The following is a 20,006-nucleotide window of genomic DNA, read 5'->3' as shown; positions in this document are numbered from 1 at the left end:
AAAAATAAGTTAATATTCAAGACATTATTTCATTCATTAGAAACAGACGTATAGACAAGAATCAGTGGTAGGTAGACTTATATATAGAGTCATAGTACTATATAGAGTCGCAATCAGGGAGTGTTAGTGGTCGTGGACGAGTAGGTTGAGGACGCCTTGTCCAAGAGAAATGTGGGCGTGGGGAGCACCACCGCCGTGACCGAAACCATGTCAGCCGAAAATTCTTCTTCCACCTCCAAACCTTCCTCCTCGAAATCCAAATCCTCCTCTTCCTCGACCTCCAAACCTTCCTCCTCCTCGACCTCCAAACCTCCCTCCTCCTCCTCGACCTCCAAACCCTCCTCTAAATATATTTCCGCGGAAGCCGGGAAATTGAGGCTCTGGCAGGGCTTCAGGGAGGGCCACTGGGAGGGGCTCTGGTGCAGGAAGGGCCGCGCACAGGGCCAGCACCCCGATGAACACGATGGCTACTATGAACTGCAGGAGACAAAGGGCAACATGAGAGACACAGGTATGAGAAACTCACTAACAGTGTATTTTCTCCACTTAACGATAGTCAATAGTCAAGCGTTTAAAGTTGACTTATGTAACTTCATAAACAGAGATTTTATGGACATTAGGGAGAAGGAAAAGAGGATTCGTAGCAAAAGCGAGATAAGAAAATAACTAAACTACGTCAGGAGGGGAGAAAATTTTAATGGTTTTTGTGGAATGGAGGAAAGAAAAAGGCTATATAAGACAGAGATTCCAACGAGAGGAAAAAAAAACGATAAAAGAACAACGGTCTCAAGAGGAACAAGAGGAAGAAAACCACTACTGTGAAGTAGACCAAAGAAGAAAAGTTATATAAGAGACACGACTAAATTAAAAGAAACTTGGTATGTGAGGAGAGAGAAAAATAAAATGCTACTTTGAACTGAGAAAAGAAAAAAAAAAAAAAGCATAAGAAAAACAAACACCATAAAGTACCAAATATCTTGAACTAACAAAAACAAATAAAAAAAACAAGCCTAACACAAGAGCTACAGATGTGAATGATAGACTATTGTCAGTAGTAAAAAAAAAAAAAAAAAGACAGGAGCAGTGGTGAGACACATACCTGCTTCATCTCGGCTTGGATACTTTCTGTTTCTCCCTGACGGCCGTATCGCATATATACCAGGCTAGCAGGGAGGGTGGGGAGGGAGGGACAGCAGCTCACCAGGAAGCTTAGAGAGGCTGGCCAACGCAAAAAAAAAAAAAAAAGATAAAAAAAAAATCGTAGTAGTATTCTAAGTCACTGTAGCCTTGGTTTGACTCTTGTTTTCTTCATCCCATCTTCCTTCCTTCTTCTGATAGATAACTTTTTATTATTTTTTTTTCTTATTACTTCGTTATATATATATATATATATATATATATATATATATATATATATATATATATATATATATATATATATATATATATATATATATATATATATATATATATATATATATATATATATATATATATATATATATATATTTGTGTGTATGTGTTTAAGATTTACTTAACGTCGCTTAAAAATGAATGGGAAATATGTAATCTCAATCCTACATAAGTAGTAATCTTGAGCTAAGAGGATAAACTGTAGGTGACAATGCAAACTAGGACTACACATTCGAACACAAATACCAATAATAATCCTTTCCATTGTTTCAGCTCGGCTAATAAAGGAGAAAATATATAATCCCATCTCTGCATGACAAATCTCCGCCATTTCCACCGCATAAGTAATGAAGAATCAATCAAATCAGGTCATGGAAGAAGGAATCTCAATGGTGAGTTAAAAAAAACAAAATGCATACACTGAGGAACTACAGTAAAGATGCGAAATGAAATGCAAAACCACGCAAATAACTACTACTACCACTAATACTAATACAACTCCTACTACTACTATTCATACTACTACTGCTCCTACTACAACAACTCCCAATATTACTACTACTACTACTACTACTACTATTACTACTAGTACTACTACTACTAAAACTGGTACACACAGGAACATAAGATAAAGGTCAGACATAAATAACCGTAGGCCACACATAACCACAGAGAAATTAGAATAAATATGCGAAAGTAAGCCACGCCAACATGTCCGGGGGGGGGGGGGTGCAGTTAAGGGTAAGTGATTGTTTTTTTTTTTGTTTTAATTAATTCGGTTAATTAAATTTCGGGATATTTGTTTAAAGTTGGTATTGAATTAATTTTGTTTTGATTTAGCTTATTTTTCGATTTAGTTTTGATTTGTGTTGTTATATATATATATATATATATATATATATATATATATATATATATATATATATATATATATATATATATATATATATATATATATATATATATATATATATTAGTTTAGGTGCCATCAATCATGGTTCCTGCCAAATAATTTTGATCTTGCTTTATATGGTAGAGTTTTAGCCAGAGGGTCTATACGGCACTGGAAAAATCCCCATGACAACCAGATTGAGTTTTATTGAAGTTAGCTTCTAAATAACAAATAAAGTTTTCAGATTATTTTTCTCTCTTCTTATTCACAATGATATCTCTAAAGATTAGTTCTGTTACCTTGGAGTTCTTGGACCTCCTGTACCGGGAACAATGATAACTAATCAGTTCATAATAAAAAGATTTAAATGACTATGTTTCAACAATTAATGGGTGCCTCAGGAGTTTACCTTAATTTTTGGTAAAAAACATGCTAATTGTGTACGTGTTACATTCAGTTGTGTGTGTATCACTGGTGTTTGACTCCTACCTTATCAAAGAACAATTTACCCTTGTCTGTTTACATTCTAAATTATTTTACACCTTTCTTCTCTCTGTGGACAACGATGTCAGTTAGGCTCTCACACAAATAATCAGTACATTTAGATGCAAAAATGGTTATTTTCATATGAACCACTTTTAAACAATCCTGATGAACGCACCTGTGAACAACGATGTCAGGTAAGCTCTGACGCCGAAATCTTGCGCCAAACTTATATAGTGGCCGCCTTATCCCCCAAAACTAGTCCTCCGCCTTTACTAAAAAGACATAATTTTGCAATATCCTTAATAGTTTAAACCCATTCTACATTCACAAATTATTCTTGAACATTTTGGCTAATGGTCCCTGGATTCTAACACTGTCTATTAGTAATTTTTGGATCTAAATATTAAAAAAGAATTTCTCTCAAAATACATAATATTATCAGTTCTTAACCTACAGTGTTTTGTGATTGTGATTTTTCAGAACTCAGGAATATGCTCATTTTCCAGTTGCCTCGTAAATCAAGGGATATTACTCGGCACCACCAACGAATATCAACTAATTTAACGATTTGTAGCTTACAGTTTCATTTATTTATTTATTTATTTTTAAGTTTTAGTTATTCCAAAAGTATATGTAAAATTCTGTTTACATAACAAGAAGAAATTAAGTTTTTGTATTCATGACTGTTCCTTTAGGCTATGAAAATTATTTCATGGGATTATTATCATTTGGATGGTATTGTCTTCTTTTTTTTTTTTCCTAACTGCTATTTTGTCCCATGACAACAACAACAACAACAACAACAACAACAAAGGAAATAATCTGAGGACATATAAACAAACAAACAAAACAAACGAACAAACAAGCGAACGGAAAAACAAGAGTAAACGTGAAAGAAAAGAACCTTGAGCAATGCAAACAGCAAACAGAAATAACAAATAAAAGCACATATACACACACATAAAAGAGGGCTCACTAATACATAATCTAAGGTCACACAAACAAACAAAGACAAGAAATCCTAAGCCACTCGAACACATCCGGACAACAACAACAACAACAACAACACGAAGGTACACACATGGTCGGCCAGAGTGACGAAGAAAACTTGTTTTTATTCGGTTATACTTATTTATTTATTTATCTATTTATTTATTTATTTATTTATTGCATCTATGGAGTTATTAACCGACGCTTCGAGAGGTACCGAGATACCTGAAGGCCCGGGGAAGGCCATATATATATATATATATATATATATATATATATATATATATATATATATATATATATATATATATATATATATATATATATATATATATATATATATATATATATATATATATATATATATATATATATATATATATATTTATTTATTTATTTATTTATTTATTTATTTATTTCTAAAGTCAGATTTGGTTGTTCATGAAGGTAGTGTGGTGACAGTAGGAACGTTTCTCTCAAGGATAGAGTAGTGACGTTCACCAGAGTTAGTCTACCAGCAGTGACTCAGTTTCCCAAGTTCGCTGTATCATGTGTATTTGTAAGGTGTGTCTCGAAATTACAATTGTAACTTACAACACAATATTCTATCAAACTTATAGAGGCCTCATACTGGTAGTGGCGTTATTCAAGGCTAGGTTAGTAAAAGTGATTCAAATTTTTAAGGTCATTGCAAGCTACGTAACATAAAATAGTTTTTTAAGGTGTGTCTTGAAGTAGCGCTCGAAACTTGCTTCACATCATTCTATCAGGCGTTATACTGGTAGTGGCGTTCTTCAAGGCTAGATTAGTAGAAGCGACCTCAATTCTTTAAGGTCAGTGTACATAGCATATTACTTGTTTTTGTAAGATTTGTCGTGAGGTAGCACTGAAAACTTGCCCCACAACTTTCTAAAGATATTAGGCTTATGGGGAAGTTATGCTAGTTAAATGATTAAGATTGGGAGTTGTCAAGAATAGTATAGGAAGTGTGACTCGCTTTCTGGAGACCGTAGTACTTTTTTTTTTAGGGTAAATGGAAGAAGGATGACGCGTTTTACAAGGTCAAAATGTGGAGGACATATTGTATTTTCAATCGGTGAGTTTGAGATAGAGCATAATTATTCATTTAGCCTAATCCTTCTTAACTACTAATATTACTGTGTTTTGACCGAGAGGGGAGTGGTGAGACAATAGTGAGGAAATAATAATAAATACTGTCTTTTCATCACTTACTGTATGATATTATAGAGTTTGCATAATTATTCAACTAATGCTTCTTAGCTACTAACATTGCCGTGTCTTTGCACGGGAGAGGAGTGGTAGGATAGAAGGAAATAAATAGATTATAAATACTGCCTTTTTTGATCAACTGCTTTATGAGAGAGTACAACATTAATAAGATAAGCTGCCTCTTCCTTCGCTGTGTCTCTAGAATGAGGGGTTGGCGACACGTACGAATCTCCGTTTTTGTCCCTTGCATCTTCCGCTGTGACTTCCTGCCTTTCTAGCTCTACCGCAGTTCCATCCCTCCATCTCACTCTCTCCAATGTTTCTTGGGAACATTTTCAAGGTCATTACGTCAGTGGAGCAGGTGTGGTCGGGTTTTTCAAGGTCACTATAGCACGTGACGTGGTTAATAATGCAAGTGTGTGGTGTTGGGTTGTCTTGCCTCTCCACACCACCATCACCACTATCGCCACCACCACCACACCGCTCTCCACCCTTCCGGCACTTCATTTCCTCTCTTGTATCATTCATTCCTTATTGCTTAACTTATGATTTGATGCGCCTGTCACATTACATAATGAGTGGAAAGAGATGCCAGATGTGGTTCGAGGAGTAAATTTTGTAATATTGCTTAAAAGACTTGAACTTCTAAATATTCTGCCGTTTGCTCTCTCTCTCTCTCTCTCTCTCTCTCTCTCTCTCTCTCTCTCTCTCTCTCTCTCTCTCTCTCTCTCTTTCTGTCGTTAAGCTTGGTTAGGTTAGTACATTCATTCTGCTATTTTATTTATTTTCTTTTGCTTTTATTTATTTATTTATTTTTTTTTTTTTTATCATTGTGACTCCTCGATGTTAACTTTTTTATTTTTATTTTGTTTTGTTTTATTATGAGGAGATGAGGCGAATCCGGTCTGTGGGAGGAATATCGGATGATCTCTTATTTTTATTTTTATTTTTATTTTGCATTTTCTATGTAATATTTTTATCTTTATTTTTTTCTTTTTTTTCCCTAATTCACTTCTAATACGGGATACGTTTACAAGACTGCACAAATCCGGCCACTGCAACAACAACAACAACAACAACAACAACAACAAAAGTAATAGTAGCGGTAGTAGTAGTAGTAGTAGTAGTAGTAGTAGTAGTAGTTGTTGTTGTTGCCTACGTGTCATATTAAGTATTATTATTATTATTATTATTATTATTATTATTATTATTATTATTATTATTATTATTTCATCAAGTAATTTTCAGTCTATGTAAGAGAAATGTCATAGAAAAGGTGTGAATTTCTCTCTCTCTCTCTCTCTCTCTCTCTCTCTCTCTCTCTCTCTCTCTCTCTCTCTCTCTCTCTCTCTCTCTCTCTCCATGGTGCATTTTCTTTGAAGGTAATCATATTTGTTATTTCATTGTCTTCGAAACATGTGTGCGTGTGTGTCTGAGTGTGTGTGTGCGTGTCAGTGCGCCATTCAGTGCAGTACAAGCGACAATCTCTCCCAGCGTCAAGGCTGAACTCATTGCGCCGCCAGAGCAATCACTGCAGGCAAACATTCCACAAAAATTCCTCTCTTCGCCTCGTGCTGCGCTTGCGTCGTGTCTTTGCCCGAGAGAGGAGAGGAGTGGGACTGTAGGAAACAACACGACTATAAATATGACCCTTTTTTAATCAGTTTGAAGTAATGAAGAAGTTACAGCGTCTTTGGGCGAGAGAAGAGTAGAAGAACCGTAATTAGCTTGTTTATGACTTATTGCAGAATTATTCAACTAAGAAGCAAGAGTATGGATATTGTTCTTTATTAGTTTGATTGTGACGTAGTGCAAAATTGTTTAAGTAATGAGCGAGGGAAAAGTAAGAAACAAGACAAGTATGAATGTTGTCTTTTCAGGCTATGGAGGACCAATGCCAAGGTGTGAAGAAACATAATCAGAATTGGCTGAGAGCACTAGCACAAGAAGAATATCTTTGTGTGAGCGTGCTTTGCATTGCGTCATCCGCCTCCAGAAATCAAGTTGCCCGCCATCGAAATGACACAACACTTGTCAATGAAATCGTACAAATCATTATTTTTCACCATAAACTCATAGTATAGTAGAATACTGCTCATCCAGATAATTACTGAAGAAATTCAATAAATGGTAATCAATTTATAAAAACTAGATCTTAGTGGATAAGAATGATGAAATAGAATATGCAAAAAAAAAAAAAAAACTTATAATTAAAGAAATAGTAATATGGCAGAAGAAAAAGGAAACATGGAAATGCATTAAATATTAAAGAAATTGCTATCAAAATAGTAATATGGCAGAAGAAAAAGGAAACATGGAAATGCATTAAATATTAAAGAAATTCCTAGCAAATTTAGTTCTAACATAAATAAAATAATCAGATATATCATAAAAACTACCTTTTTATATGACTAAAAATCTTTTTTTCTATTATGCTGAATATCATAGGAATAAAAAAAAAAAAAAAAATCCACCACTATGAAAGTTCATTTGACCACTGCATCACCACCATTGATACCCAGTAAACAGTGAGCTGACGATTTACTGCTCCAGACACAATGGCGATAAACAGGGTCGCCGTGACCTCCAGGGGCCTCATGACCTCGCCCATCAGGAGAGGAGGTAACTGGGAGTGGCTGGACAGGTGAGTACTGACGGGGAGCGCGGAGAGAGTGAATATATAGTGAAAGGAGCGTGTGAGTGGCGGTGATCAGCTGATTCCGTCCTGTTTCAGGAATTTTATTTTATTTTTTTCTCAACCGCCTTATTATGTTGCCATGGTTGTTTCCTTCACGTCATGATATAGGGTAATATTGAAATAACGTTAATAATTCCACCCAAGGGTAAAATATTGTTATTTTGGGATAGATTCATACGCGTTTCATTCCACAGTCCCTGTTGTTTTGATTCCTTGTTATTGGTCTTCTTCCTCTTCTTCTTGTAACCTGTTTCGCTTTGTATCGCTTTGTATTACATTACATCCAAACTATCTTCCTTCAATTTTCCTGTGTCTTTTTTTTTTTTTTTCCCCCAACTCTGCACCAAGAACTTTTTCTTTTTCTCTTTGACAGTTAGGTGCAGGTCATTGGTAGGAAATTAGTTTATGATATTACTTGTTGTTGTGTGTCTTCTGAGCACTGTGCAGCTTAGACAGGCAGATGGAATGTGGTGATGAGACACAGGGAAACTTGGGAGATCTTTGTTTCTCTAAATATTGGGTGAATAAAGATCTTTTCATCACATTCCATTACATAACTACTAAAATTATCTGAACATTCCTCTCCCTCCTTATCTTACATTCCTTCCTCCCAGTCCACATTCTTTCATTACACAAACATCTTAAGTCTTTCCTTCAGTTATCTATTCAAACAACTACTTCACTTTCCTTCTATTCAAACAACTACTTCACTTTCCTTGTATGTATACTGTATTTGATGGCTCATAAGACACACCTAGTTTTGGCAGACATTGAAATGAAGAAAAAGACAAATGAGTGGATTTAAGCTCTGAATATGAAATGAAAGATTTCACCTGACATTTGAAGACTCTTACATGCATGTAGATCATTATTAGATCCCAATATTTTGCATTTAAAAACTTTAATATTCCCTAGTAGCCTACGTACCGATCCTGTTGTGAGATGTAAACATGTACCTGGCATGTGGTGTCAGCAGTGATTGTGAGAGACTACAGGGATAATAAAGTTTGTTCATAAGAATGTTAAAAGATAGATGCAATCTTAATTGTATGAAAGTGTGTCTTACCTCAAGGAGTAATGGCATCACACTGTAAAGAACGTAGTGAAGCTTGCCTGTGTCACCGGGTTCGGCGCGTAACTGACCGTGTGTTTGTTTTGGTACATGCAATGGGTGGTGCATGTCACTTAGGCAAATTCTTCCTGACTGGTGTCATTCTATGTGAATTACCGATAAGTATGACATTATATATTGTTACCTTGAAAGAAAGGATTGTTTTGTGGTGTAGTACCAATCATCACTTTGTTTACATGTGTGAAGATGTCTGGGGTTTGATTTTAGAGCCTCTGTTGCCATAGTCTTACCACCAACCATTGCCTCAATGCTGAACCTTGGCCTCATAGGATGCAGGCTCATTTCCTGATTTCCTAAGACTTTCTTTTGGAGAAAAGGTGTCTTATGAGCCATCATATACGGTATGTACACACACACACACACACACACACACACACACACACACACACACACACACACACACACACACACACACACACACACACACACACACACACACACATCCAGCTGGGCAAGAGTCAATGATAACACAATGAAGAAAATACTAATAAAAAAATAAATCCATTTGGGTGGTGAGTACGGCAGTCCTTTTGTCAGTAGCAGTAGTTAGTGGGGTATGGAAGGGGCTGCAGATAGTGGTGCTGCACCCAGCCAGCACTGGACAAGCACCAGGCAGCCAGGCATGTCTTGGTTGGTGTCACGGTGGCAGACCCTCTGTATAGATAGATTGACTGGCCATATTTTGGTACTAATTGATAAACCACTTAGCTCAACCTCCTCACCAAGGTTGGTTTCTTTCCATTCTGTATGACCATGATGATGACAACAGCAATAATAATAATAGTGTGTGTGTGTGTGTGTGTGTGTGTGTGTTTACCTAGCTGTGGGAGTAATCTCATAGTATCCCATCTCTATTTCTATCCAGTTTGGTCTTAAAAGCATGGACAGTTATGGCATTGACAATGTCTTCACTGAGTTCATTCCATTTGTTCACACTTCTGTGAGGAAAACTATACTTTTTGATGTCTCTTCTGCAGTTAACTTTCTTCAACTTCTTACTGTGTTCCCTTGTACTCTGTATGTCTAAATTTATAAAACATTCTTTGTCCACGTTTTCCATATCATTTATCATTCTATAGATGTTTATCAAATCTCTCTCACTCTCCTATTTTCAAGGGTAGGAAATTCATCTGTTATCTTGTTAATGTTTTTCTGGTGATGATCCCTTTGAAAGTGTCACTCCCAAATCTTCCCGTGTTTTATGAATTGTTTCAGCAAAGGTAACTGTTTTGTTTCCTAGTAGGTTGAGAGTTTTATCTGTTATCTTATTGATATGTTTTTTCTGGTGATAACCCCTCTGAGAATGTCATGGCCAGATCTTCCTCTGTTTTATTAATTGTTTCATTCCCCATCTTATAAATGTACCTTGTTTCTTATTTTCAAACTCTGGTAAACTCTGGAACTCCCTGCCTGCTTCTGTATTTCCACCTTCTTCTGGCCACCTCTTCAAACATCACTGAATTATTTACAGCCATTGAATATTATAACAGATAATGATGCCTAAACAAATATGGATGAAATTATGAAAATTCTGGATGAGTATATTAATCCCCAACACTATTCCTCTCCTGCACCTTCTGTATAGACTGTATAGTGCTAATGTACTACTGTCATCGTCTTCTCCAGCAGACTGAAGACAAGACTCAGCCAGGACACTGCAGCTCACAGACTCTTTGATTTAGCCTGGCAGATGGTTTATACATTGCCCAGTGTGAGGATGAAGGGGAATGCCAGTTGGGAATCCATAATACAAGACATCAGTTGAGGGACAAACAAGTGAGCTTGATGTTTGATTAAGATAAGTGCCTCACCTGCTTATACACCTGCTTATACACTGAACATCCTCAGTCTGTCCTCTACTTATAACCTGAACTTGAAAGCTTGTAGTGTTATCCAGCAATAATGGTCACTTAATATTGCAGTAGTAAACCTAGAAGTGCAATAGGCTGTGCTGTAATGGTAGAAAGATTTTGAATGCTGGTAAAGCTAAATGGAGAACTGCAGGTATATGAGGGAATGTGGATTTATTTATGGATGGAGATGGTAGGTGCAAATAGGTAGGTATATTTCATACAGGGACTACCATGTGTAGGCCTGGTGGCTTCTTGTAGCTTCCCTTATTTCTTATGTTCTTATGAATATGATAGTGACAGGAATGAAGAGAAGAGAAGAGAAAAATATCATGGAAATATATTTAGTGTTGACAACCAATGAGCCAATTTGAACATGGTGAAAACATGAAAGTTAAACCACAAAATATTAATTAATACACAGTAGCTTTCATGAAATAGTGAAAGAAAGCAATGCAGGAGACACTGATAAGAAAAGTTAAGCCATAAAATATTAATTAATACACAGTAGCTCTCATGAAATAGTGAAAGAAAACAATGCAGGAGACACTGATAAGAATGAAGAAAATAGAAAGACTGCAGAAGGCCAGTAGATCTACATAAGAAAACTCCTGACCACTTACAACTTGCTGTCATCACTCCCCCTCCTCATGAAAGTAACCTTATTTAGTTAGATCCTCCTCCTTTGTCCTTATTTGTGAAGCTCTTTATGCCTCTTTCCTTCATTCTGCTTGTGTGCTGTGTAACCATCCACAACTTGTTCCCTTGGACTGTGCCTAAGACAACCTCGTTCATAGCAGTAGAAGACGGCTAGAGATGCAACACTGTGGCGATGAGAGAGGTTGAAGACAGTGTTGCATCTCTTGCTGTCTTCTACTGCTATTTTCATGCTAACTGCTCTTCTGATCTTGCTAACTGCACGTCTCCCCTCCTCCCCTATTCTGTCCACCTCTCTAATGCAGTATTCTCAATTGTTCATACCTTTCTCTGGTAAACTTTGGAACTCTTTGCCTGCTTCAGTATTTCCACCTTCCTATGACTTGAATTCCTTCAAGAGGGAGGTTTCAAGACACTTAAACTTCAGTTTTTTACTATCGCTTTGGATCCTTTTCTGGGACTAGCATCTCGGTGGGCTTTTTTTTTTATTTATTGGATCTTTGTTGCCCTTGACCAGTGTCCCTCGTACATGAAAAAAAAAAAAAAAAATGTTTTGATCATGTATAGGTTCTGTAGCTACAGAAGATTATCCAGAGTGTATCACAAAGAACTATTCACTTGCAGGATTTATGCAGGAGAGTGAAAGACTGCCTGCTGCCTTGATGCAAGAAAGTTCAGGCCACCACTTCACTCCTGCCTTGACAGCTGATTCATGCTGCAGCCCTGCCCACCAGTCCCTTGAAGCCTAGGAAGCCAGGAGGGACCAGCAGGTGATCAGTGCAGGAGTGGAGAGCAATGGACTGGTGGGAGTTGAAGCTGTGTTGAAGGAGATGGATTGGATGGAGAACCCTGGTGCCAGTCAACCCAACGGAGTCTCGGCAGAATTGGGTCTTCAGTCGTCATGGATGGAGTGGAGGATGAACCCTGGTGCCAGTCAGCTGTCCTCAAGTGAAGTATTATGACTGAATTGGGTCATCATAGAATGAAGAGGGCCCAGCTCTGTTCAGCTCTGTCAACACTGTGTCTTCAAAGTACAAGTGGAGTCCTGATAGAAGTGGAGAGAAGTGGGTGGCCTTTGGAGAATGTTGCAGAACCTGAGCTACACATCAGCCCAGCACTTGTGGGAGATGGTCTAGTGCTGTCCTGAGGCTAGGAAGACCTCTCAATTCCGGCATCCTTTTTTCTCCATGGAAAGATGTGTACAAACTTCAGAAATTGCTTGTCATCTTGAAAGAATAAAAATTTCATTGTAATCTGCCTTACAATTGTTAAGCTCATAAAAAGAGTTGATGTGGTTGATTTCAATTTCCCCCCAGCAGTGAAGGAAGGATGACTGACCTGGTCAGAGTCTTAAGTTTAAGCTGTGATTTGCACATAGAGGGCACATCCCTCCCTTTAGTCAGGGAGGGTCAGAATTCTATGGACACCCTGACCCTCCCCTGCCTCGGGGAGGGATGGGACCTCTATGTGGAAATTGCATCTTAAACTTAGTCTATTTTGTAGGTAGGTCATAGGTAAACAAAATAGGTAAGTCTATTTTTTAGGTCATAGGTCATCGTTCCTTCACAGTTTTTTAGGTCATAGGTCGTTCCTTCACTGCTGACCAACCATATCAACTTTTTATTTTATTTTTTTCTCAAGGACAAAAAGTATACAACTAATTTTTTTTTTACACACTTCAAGATACAGAAGACAGAAGGTTATATTAAAATTGTATTATATGCAAGGCAGCAGATGACTGATGGCTGTTAGGTGAAGCTGGGATGAGAGGGTGTTGCAGGTGAGGTAGAGGGTGGTGTCACCTTGGCACACTGAAAAAAATGTATCTTCCATCAGAAAAAAAATATAAATAAAGGTAGAAGAAAAAAATGTAGAAAAAACAAGAAAAGCAGAAAGATAGAAGATACAGGGAAAAAAAACAATAAAAGCAGAAAAAAAAAAAAAAAATGAAAATAAAATTCTCTCTCTCCCTCTCTCACACACACACACACCCTTCTATGGGGTCCTATACTCCTTACAGCCACTCTCTTCCTGCAGAATGAGGCATCATCCTTCAGTGGCCTCATGGCCCAGTCCTGCAGGATGTACTGCTCCTGAGTCTGTGTCGCTGCCACTGCATGTCCTTCAGCCTGGACAGGTCCAGGTTTTCAATGACATGCTGTGGGGAAACAGATCACTTAATGAGATCAGGGACAGAGAGAGTGAGTTTCCCCTAATCCTTTCATTTTTATCACTCATCCTCTCCTATTTTTCTTCACCTCTTGTTTATCTTCTAACATTTTTTACCTCTAATGAAGCACAAGTCTGTATTTTACTTGTATTAAATTGCCTGCCATTAATATACCTGTACATTTATCCACCTGTGTGTGTGTAGTGATAGAAGGGAAAAAAAAGATTAATTCACATGTCACTTTAGCATGTTTGTATAATGAACATAGTTGAAAGAAGGAAGAGTAGGGAAGAGGAAAGTGAAGGAGGAAGAGGAAGAGATACAGTACAAAGTAAGAGAAAAATTATCACTTTACTTTCCACCTATAAGTTCCACACTCCCTCAAGAAGGTAGGGCTGTTGGATTTTCATTCCAGTATCAGATAAGGCCTCCCCTATTCATTGAAAAGGATCAAGCCAAATACCATATCACACTGGCTCAAAGTGTCTTGTTAGGGCTGAAAGCAGGGCTGCTGACTTGAAAAATAACAACTGAGTTTTAAGTCCTGTACATATTCCCAAGTCCAAATAGTCTTTATCTGGCTCATAATTCAAACCTGGGTCATCTCATCAGTAAGCCAAGTGTAATTATTCCTTCACCATTGAGCTACTACCCTTTAGCTATGTGTATATAAAATGTAATCTAAATAAGAGAGAGATAGTGGACAAACTTGTCCTAGCTTACCATTAAAGTTGCTGCCATGATAATTTAGTGCAATTTTATTACAAATGTGCTTATTTTGATGCATTTAAAAAAAAACTGTAGAACTTGTTTTATTATTTTCTGGTTCCCTGGAACAAAATTTTTCCCATAGGTTTTTCAGTCGCCATAACGCACACTTGCCATAACAAACGCTACATTGGAATGAATCATATTCATTGTCACGTACCCCACTGTATAGGAAAATAAAAAATATCTAAAAAAATAAATAAAGTAATAAAGAAAAATAAATAGTAAATAACAAAATAAAAAAAACCTACCCGTTGGCCAGCTACCCTGACCTGCTGTCCCCAGCATTCATGACCTGCTGCAGAGCCACCATGGTGACCTCCCTTACGTGTACCTGGAGATCCTCGTCTCCCTGTTCCATGTGACAGAACAGCTGTGCAAGTTCAGTAAATCATACAGAACAGTGTGTAAGTTCAGTAAATCATAATTCATCTATGTTAATTTGATGAAGTATAGATTTTAAATGATACAAAAGATACAAATGCACAAACAGACAATTGAAGTAATTTTGTGGAACAGAATGATAGAAATACAGTGGAAAAATCTAATAAGAACATAATACAGTTAATCAAAATGAAAATTCACAAAAGCTAGACAATCAGAATGACTAATTTAGAAAAAAAAAAAACATGGCTCTTATGAGATCTCATTGCCACTGTCAACTGGCTGTCATCTTTCCATACTGACCAAATTGGAAGACAGGCTGTTTTCATTGAAGTAAAGCAACAGAAGTGCCCTACTCATGTTTTTTGACCACCATGGATACATGACCAGTAATCCAATTTTTTTCCCATGGGCTTCTCCTATCATAATCATACTTCATTATTCTGTTCCAGTACTCCAGTGGTGTTATTTAACATACTAAATTTATGATATTCTATTCTTCTAAGTGAGAGAATATTTGGCTAGTCCATTCTAACTAAATGAGTTACTTTTCTTTTCACATCAGAGGTCCTTCCATCTTTCCCTAATGTATAAAAGGTGATTGTCTTTTACATGATAGCATACATGGCTCATCTTTAATAAATTTTTCATTGCTTCAAAATACAAGATATTATATTATCAAGCACCATATCTGCATTTTGCTTCACAGTTGACTTTCAAAACAAAAGAAATTGCAAATTCCAAGTTTCCCTTTTTTTTTAATCTTTTCTAAAGCAATATACACTAGATATAACTAATACATGAAAATAATGATAGCTGAAATATATAATTAAACTTTAATCTAAAACCCGTTAAAAATATGTTGACCTTAATCACACAAAACTCATGAACTGTACAATTTCATCGTATGTCCTTGGGATGCAAGATGGTGCTACTCACACAGGGTGGTGGTGGGTGGGTCACTGGTGGGTGTGGCATGGAGGAGAAAGGGTGGGGCATTCTTGGGAGCATTGTTACTCCTCATTGCCCACACAACCTCAACACCAATATCAGCAAAACTGAAAATAACAAACACAGAATACAAAATATACAATTATCAACTTCACTAACAATTTCATTTCATTCTGCAAACAAGGTGAATAAAATTTGAAAAAAAAATCTAAAAATAGCAATATCAAACAATAATCAATTACACTTCACAGGAACTAAAACCAAATACAATGAAGTACTAAACTAAACCTCCTAAACCTTGACACTAACCCTACATAGCTTCCTCCTCCCCCTCCTCCATACTGCATGGTACTTTTTCCCAACTACGAGTATTTCCATGCTAGCGCAAGCTGGAGGGAGTGGTGGATGGGGAGGAGTCTTCTGCTATGCTGTCCTGTCTCTCTTCCCTGTAGCTAGTTAGTAGTAGTTACCAAACAGCCTTGCAAGGACCAAAAGGTCTGTTGCTGTTTGGCTTTCCTTTGAATTCCTCCTCCTCCTCCTGATGTGTGTGTGTGTGTGTGTGTGTGTTTAATTAGCGTAACCTGCCCAAAGTACCATATTCCCTAAGGACACTTACACAAACTACCTTCCAAGATACATAGCATATAGTACTCACAAGGGCTGTCACACTCCAGACGCTGTGCAGACGCAGTAGCAAGCCGTATGAACACAAACTGTACCGTTGCATTGTCTTGCAAACGTAATATTGAAGTAAAATAATTCTAATAATAGTACTGACACTCCACCCGGGCACCGTCAAACCCAACAACACACTGAAGTCTCCAGCTTGTCCCGCTTCTTCAGCGCCCCCCTCAACCCCCCCTCAAACAGCGTGAAGTGCTTTGATATCACTTGCCAGACACACACACACGTCACAGGCACGTCACGGACAGGGGGCGTGTACACCAGAGCCCCCCCTCCCCCCACCACACACACACACACACACACACACATACACCACTCAAGGCAAGGAGTGTGGCGGCGAGGCGAGGTTTGGATGAGTTAATTGGTCTGTGTGGTTGGGTTAGCGCCTGCAAGACCTGACTGACAGTGCCTAATTAATGGCGTCATTATGGAGGACTTCCTGATTCGGCTGACTGCTCACGTAGCATCTCTTTTTGAACAGGAAATTGCTTTGACAACACTGATTGAAGAGTTGAAGTTATGAGGTCAGGTGAAGCCAGGTGAGGTGAGGTTGTGTAGTTTTGAGGTCACGGTGGCTTTGTTTGTTGTTGTTGTTAGTTTCGCGTATGTGTGTGTGTGTGTGCGTTCCTTCTTAAAATTACCATAATCTCTCTATGACTCACCCATTAAGTTAAAACCAGATCAGTCAGTGTTATGAGTAACAAAGATCACATGAATAAAGTTGAACACATCTAAAGTGATACATCTTAACTTAAATTATTTAAAGACAAACCCTTTCATTACATAACTAAATTTGAAGATAAAGTATCTAGACTACTGAAAAGTGTCCTTAGACATGTTATCACTACAGATATCTTTAACTATGTGTTCACTAGTGGCGTCCTTCACCGCCTCCCCAAGACTACAAAGCCATCTATCCTATCAGGCCCATCCCCAGTACCAATAATGCTTTCAGTTATATATTAGCTCAATATTTTTCCGCCATGTTGGAACCTCTAGCATCAAATAGATTCACGTTAAAAAATTCTTACGATTTCGTTAAAAGAAACAAATAAATAAATAAATTACAAGTCACTAACGGCGTGATGGCAAGTTTTAATGTCAAGTCACTAAGCAAGTAATGTTGTTGCTGGTGCCGCGAGAACAAAAAAATGGCAGCTTTCCCTCGCCACTGTCGCTTGGTCGCCACTAAAGAGGCGTTACGGTGGCTGGTGGGCTGTTTTATTTACATGCTTCGAGCTGACTCGATCACCGCCACGGCCGCCTTGTTGCTGCTGGAGAACTCGGCTGGCAGCATGACTGGTCACTCGTCTTTTTACTAATTCCTCGGTCTCTGATAAATAAACGAAATACAATACTGAATTTGTTTGATTGGAAAATATAAATAAATAAAAAAATTATATATATATATATATATATATATATATATATATATATATATATATATATATATATATATATATATATATATATATATATAAGATAGAGCTGTACGAGATCGTTATATCAACAAATGAGCCGAAATATTGAGCAGGCTCGGTAAATACACTAATTGCTAACTTGACCGTCTTGTCAATGTGACGGACAATATCAGCCCCATCTGCTCCACCAGGGCCCAGGCGCCGAGGAGCTGGCCCACCCACTTGCCTCACTCCTCAGCACAGAGAGAGAGAGAGAGAGAGAGAGAGAGAGAGAGAGAGAGAGAGAGAGAGAGAGAGAGAGAGAGACTTCTTTACCTGAAGCTTAACACCTCTGTACTGTAAAAAGAGTTCGTCTGATTTCTACCTTTTTTCAAGCATTTCTTATACCACATTTGAGTTTTTTCCGATAGTATGTACGAGTACCTTAGTATATCTCGACCAGTACTTTGAAAAAAAGTACTTTGAAAAAGGACTATTTCCAAAGGCCACAGAGATGAATGGTCAGGGTCTCTTGGGTGTTTTCCCATGTATGATGCAGAAGCATTGTTTAACTAGCACTATTATCGTGAAAACACCCTTGAAAAACATCATAGCCTTCATTAAGATAAACTGTTGAAAGCAATCGAGATGAGACGCTGAAACGTTTAAAAATGTGGTGTCTTGTCCTGTTAGTGTTGATCCTTCAACTGCTGTAGTAGTTCTTTAGACAATATTCTGAAACATTCCTGCGCCGCACCTCCACTACATTCAAAAGATTCTAGTTGAAGTTACACAGGTTTTTGAAGCTTTTTTTTTTTTTTATAGTTCTAGTGGCAAATCAACAAGATTACATTATTAGCAGGAAAAATACTCTCGAGAGCCCTACTTATTATATCTGTGTCCTTCGAAAACAATCGTGGTGAGACAGCAAAACGTTTCTGCTTATGGATCATTTTGTTGACACTGGTCGCGGTAAAGAAACGGAGAGAGGAACCCGTCCCCGGGCTTTACCACTCAACCAGCACAAAAATAATAACGATAACAATGATGATAACGATAATGATGGCAAATACGAGCATCTGCACTACGCCTAGCGCTAGCCAAGTCACGCAGCCTAGGTATTAATAGCACACTTCCTTGAAACCTCAGAAAACGAGCAAGATTCCGATCCGGATTCTTCTGCGGTAGGTGTCTTCACCACCACGCTATCGCTTCCAGGCACTATGGGGAAAAAAACACCACTTACATACCTGTTGTTCCTCTTTTCAATTACTCGTTTTTTTTTTTTTTTTTTCATTTCCGATTGTTGTGCAGTGGGTCATGTGTGGTGCGTTACGATTACAATTATCCAGTTCCTTTTATTTTCTGGGACAAAGAGTAACGGTTACCGTTTTTATCTCTTCTCACTTGTTTAGAGCTGTACAGATTTGTTACTTCCCCCAGAAGTAGTCCACTTATTAACGTATGGTGAGTTATAATTATCCAGTACCTTGATTATTATTTATCTGGGTCACCTCGCTGCCGCCAGCCATACATCTGGAGCGACCACCGTGTTAGTGGAAGAAACCGTTTTCAGGGTTGCCGGAGAGTGGTGCCGCCCGGCCCCTTGCGGTCCTTACTTTCCCGCGTGCCTCTCAGTCACACAGTACCGGCGAGTAGATTTGTGTCTTCACGGTCGGGCTCCTCCAAGCGACTGGAACAGGAGGCGGTGGTGGATGTGGCGTAAGTGTAGCGCATGTGTGGTGTAATATGGAGTGATATGTTTCGCTACTATACACAGGTGTGATTCCTGTTTGTGTTTGAGGTCAGGATACTGGGGCAAATTTGACTGGTCACCAGGCCTTTAGTGGCGCAGTGGTTGTCGCGCATGCCTGCAAATCAATAGGGCACGATTTAGAGCCAAGCCAATGATTACACTGCAAATCCTTGCTAATGGGTTGGTTACGTACGTGGGAAAGATAAAACTGTGGTGACCTGTTCTTTGAGTCAGCCACCATAGATGAAAAACGTTAATTTGTGAATCGAAGAGCCCTCCCAAGCAACATCAGAATCAGGGTCCCATTATACTTTCCTTCCCTAATACTTTAGATGTGTTCTTTGCTTAGTACCAATGCTCTCCAGTTCAGTACAGAACTCAGTACAGCCTCAAGGTCAGACTGTGTGCCTTTACTATTGACAGAAGACCTGTGTACATCGACAGGAGGCTCCCTATCCCCACTAGGTGAAATCGCCGCCCTGCACACGCCACGCGGGACGCTCCACGCGTCACTTCCTTGTTTGGTGCGGTGCCGGGGTGACGCT

General features: G+C 38.2%; 2 protein-coding genes and 2 long non-coding RNA genes across 14 annotated transcripts in view; 2 read left to right on the top strand and 2 right to left on the bottom strand.

Annotated features, from left to right (window-relative positions):
- The window catches only part of LOC135090241 (uncharacterized), a 24,373-nt gene extending 11,772 nt beyond the window's left edge, over positions 1-12,601 (top strand). Inside the window, exons 3-6 of the long non-coding RNA XR_010261835.1 lie at positions 1,687-1,805; positions 6,892-7,655; positions 10,468-10,617; positions 11,973-12,601. This is a non-coding gene — a long non-coding RNA (uncharacterized LOC135090241). The remainder of the gene's footprint in view (positions 1-1,686; positions 1,806-6,891; positions 7,656-10,467; positions 10,618-11,972) is intronic.
- LOC135090242 (uncharacterized) lies at positions 16-3,309 on the bottom strand. Its single transcript, XR_010261836.1, has 3 exons — positions 2,967-3,309; positions 1,100-1,218; positions 16-477 (listed from the first exon to the last, which is right to left on the bottom strand). It is a non-coding gene; the product is annotated as an uncharacterized LOC135090242 (long non-coding RNA).
- The window catches only part of LOC135090239 (FAD-linked sulfhydryl oxidase ALR-like), a 20,609-nt gene continuing 11,618 nt past the window's right edge, over positions 11,016-20,006 (bottom strand). For 2 of the 11 annotated variants that reach the window (XM_063986767.1, XM_063986778.1), the window contains exons 5-8: positions 15,610-15,728; positions 14,538-14,638; positions 13,367-13,506; positions 11,016-13,159 (exon numbers count right to left, since the gene is read on the bottom strand). The gene's annotated coding sequence lies outside the window, so the exon portion shown is untranslated. Of the gene's footprint in view, positions 13,160-13,339; positions 13,507-14,537; positions 14,660-15,609; positions 15,729-17,534; positions 17,639-20,006 lie in introns of all 11 variants that reach the window. The other 9 variants (XM_063986769.1, XM_063986770.1, XM_063986768.1 and 6 more) reach the window with 9 other exon arrangements.
- The window catches only part of LOC135090238 (dentin sialophosphoprotein-like), an 8,486-nt gene continuing 6,305 nt past the window's right edge, over positions 17,826-20,006 (top strand). The window contains exon 1 of the mRNA XM_063986766.1: positions 17,826-19,427. The gene's annotated coding sequence lies outside the window, so the exon portion shown is untranslated. The remainder of the gene's footprint in view (positions 19,428-20,006) is intronic.

This window comes from Scylla paramamosain, chromosome 34 (assembly GCF_035594125.1).
Source record: "Scylla paramamosain isolate STU-SP2022 chromosome 34, ASM3559412v1, whole genome shotgun sequence".
Lineage (NCBI taxonomy): Eukaryota > Metazoa > Arthropoda > Malacostraca > Decapoda > Portunidae > Scylla > Scylla paramamosain.
The sequence above is the reverse complement of the archived record's forward strand: the minus strand, read 5'-3'. Positions and strand labels throughout refer to the sequence as shown.